The sequence below is a fragment of the Schistocerca gregaria genome, unplaced genomic scaffold (assembly GCF_023897955.1).
Source record: "Schistocerca gregaria isolate iqSchGreg1 unplaced genomic scaffold, iqSchGreg1.2 ptg000178l, whole genome shotgun sequence".
NCBI classification, from domain to species: Eukaryota; Metazoa; Arthropoda; class Insecta; order Orthoptera; family Acrididae; genus Schistocerca; species Schistocerca gregaria.
Genome location: NW_026061728.1, coordinates 1,123,668 through 1,126,558, shown reverse-complemented (window position 1 = coordinate 1,126,558; position 2,891 = coordinate 1,123,668). Strand labels below are relative to the sequence as shown.

Sequence of the window (2,891 nt, the reverse complement as noted above, 5' to 3'; positions counted from 1 at the left end):
TTTCTATCTTACTATTTATGGCCGTCCCATCACCCTCACACCTACTCTCAAGTACCTTGGTGTCACCCTCGACCGTCGCCTCTCCTGGAACCCACATCTCCGGACGATCCAAGCCAAGGCACGCTCCCGCCTCCGCCTCCTTAAGCTCCTTTCTGGCCGTACATGGGGTCTGGACCCTTCCACCATCCTCTACACCTACAAGTCCCTCATCCGTCCTATCCTTTGCTATGCTCATCCCGCCTGGATCTCTGCCCCTCCTACCTTCTACAAGTCCATTCAGATCCTAGAACGCCATGCGCTCCGCCTCGCCTATCGCATCCGTCTCCCTTCCCCCACGCGGATCCTCTATGACCTGATTCCCTTCCCGCACCTCCTCCTTTTCCTCGAACGGTTACGGATCCTCTACACCTCCCGCAAGCTTGATCCTCCACACCCTCTTGTCTCTCCCATCCTCTCCCACCCCAACCCGCTGCCGCGCCTGCATTCCTATATCCCACCTGCTCTCCATCTTTACACCCTCCACACCCTCTCCCTCGGTGGCTTCCGTCAACTCCCCCTCCCTGATGATGCCCTCCTCCCCTCCATCTACCCCTCCTACCAACTTTGAGCCTTACCTTCCCTCTCCTCTCCTTTTCCTGTGGGCACCCTCTCTCCCTTCTCTCCCTCCCTCCCCTCCCCTTTCTCCTTGGGCTTCCACTCCCCCTACCCTCCCCCTTCTCCTCCATCCCTCTCCTCCACTGGCATCTTCCCCTCCCCCTCTCTCTCCTCTTCCCCACACCTTTTCCCCTTGGCAGGCCACGACTCTGCTGTCTTCCATCAGTTACTTTCATCGTCCTACGCCGAAGACCATCGCATGTGTTTGTGCCTCGACTCTCCTGCAGTGTGTTTGTGTTTCGACGTTTGTGCTCCGCTGGTTCACGTGTGGCCATCTGCCATCTGCGTTTGTGCACCGTGTTTCTCCGCTTTTATCCATTGTGCTACGCACGTGACCGACTCCGTTTTAACTCTGTTTTGTCTACTGTTTGTACCCCGCCGTCTTGATTGTTTTTATATCTCACTCATCTCTGTTCTGTGTATACTCTGAGGCCGAAGAGCGGCATACTTGGTCCGCTGCCGGCCTACCTGTTTGTCACAGGTATTAAAATCACAATAAAGGAAAAAAAAAAAAAAAAAAAAAAAGCGGTACAGCACAAGGTGGGACGAGGCAGTCTGAATTACATTTTATAGATGTATTTCTCACATATCTCAGAGACTCTCGCGGTCGTCGTCGCCGCCGCCGCCGCACCTTCAGAAGTAGCAAATGGCCATCGTAACAAATACGGCGAGAGACGCCCTGCCTTCGATTCCGAATGCTCAAAGTGTGTGGTCTTGTTTCTCAGTCTACATTTGGTCGGTCTCGTAAGATGTTGAATGTAACGAATGGGTGGGAAAGAGCAAGGGGCAGCGGCTGTGTAGAACGAAAACACAAATCCTCAGGGGTGTGAGCGTTTCGAGATGAGTCATATACATGTTATAGTTGGTCGTCAGTGACCGTGTGTCCCAATGGATAAGGCGTCGGACTTCGGATCTGAAGATTACAGGTTCGAATGATGTCACGCTCGTGTTTTTCCAGTTCTGAAAAAGAAACATACCCTTTTAATGTAGCAATTGAGCAGTACGAAACTGTCTGAATGTTGCTTTTGACCATTTTTTGCTCGGAGTTGCTCCTGAGCTTGAAACACACACAACAAGACCGGTGTTAACTAGCGAAATGGTCGGCAGAGTGCCGACACCGCGAGTTTTGACTGGCACTTGCACATCTAAAACAACGTCGGAAAGTAACTCGTTCGGCTTTTGAGTCACATAAAGTATGTGTGTTAATTTTGACGCCACTAGCTCTGCATGTTGTCATGCAATTTCTTTACCTCTCAGAAATGATTATGACATTAAAGTGAAGTACGTGACGAGTGTGACGTTAGGAGAACATTAGGCAGCATGGAGAGATTCTGTATGGGACCACCCAACCCAAACGAGTACTGTGTGACGTGCTACCCGGCAGGTACTCACCGCGGTAGCCGGCTAGCTCAGTCGGTAGAGCGTCAGACTCTTAATCTCAAGATCGTGGGTTCGAGCCCCACGCTGTTCGGAACGGAATTTTGTTCCGCTGCAGATGGAAATTACTGTTTTTCTGATTAACAAGATGTAATGGAAATAGCAACTTTAAACTTTGCCTACGTCTCTGTCAGTCGCAAGGAAACTGTATTTGAAGGTGAAGGTGATTTTGTAGACATGTGGGAAAGACAAGTTCTGAAATGCAAGTGTTGTTGTTTGGAGAGCACATCGGTTACGTGTCAGATGTGTAGCTAAGCAGTAATTCGTCGCCATAGCTGCAGATATTAGCCGGTAATATGAAGTGTTGTCAGCGGAAGTCTGATTATGCAGACGACCGTAAAGGCGAAGTACCCAAGAGTACCGCTAGGCCGCGCCTCTTTAGCTCAGCAGTAGAGCAGTGGTCTAATAAACCAGGGGTCGTAAGCTCCATCCTCACAGGAGAAAGATGAATTTTGGAAATCAGTTGCGCGTTGTGGCCGTATAGCAAACAGTATCTGTGATGACGAACAATTAGCGACAGGCGTTTTTTTAAGAATTACTCTCAGATGTGATTAAGGCGAATGGCGCAGATAAAGCATTTACCAAAGCGGTGCAGCATAAGGTGGGATGAGGCAGTCTGAATTACATTTTGTAGATGTATTTCTCACATATCGCAGAGCCTCTCGCGGTCATCGTCGACGTCGCCGCCGCCGCTTCTGCAGAAGTAGCAAATGGCGATCGTAGCAAATGCGGCGAGGGACGCCCTGCCTTCGATTCCGAATGCACAAAGTGTGTTGTCTTGTTTCTCAGTCTATATTTGG

At 50.2% G+C, this 2,891-nt stretch overlaps 1 non-coding gene across 1 annotated transcript; it reads left to right on the top strand.

The window, feature by feature from the left end:
* The first annotated feature begins 2,052 nt into the window (after positions 1-2,052).
* On the top strand, positions 2,053-2,125 carry Trnak-cuu (transfer RNA lysine (anticodon CUU)). Its single transcript has one exon. It is a non-coding gene; the product is annotated as a tRNA-Lys (tRNA).
* The last annotated feature ends 766 nt before the right edge of the window (positions 2,126-2,891 follow it).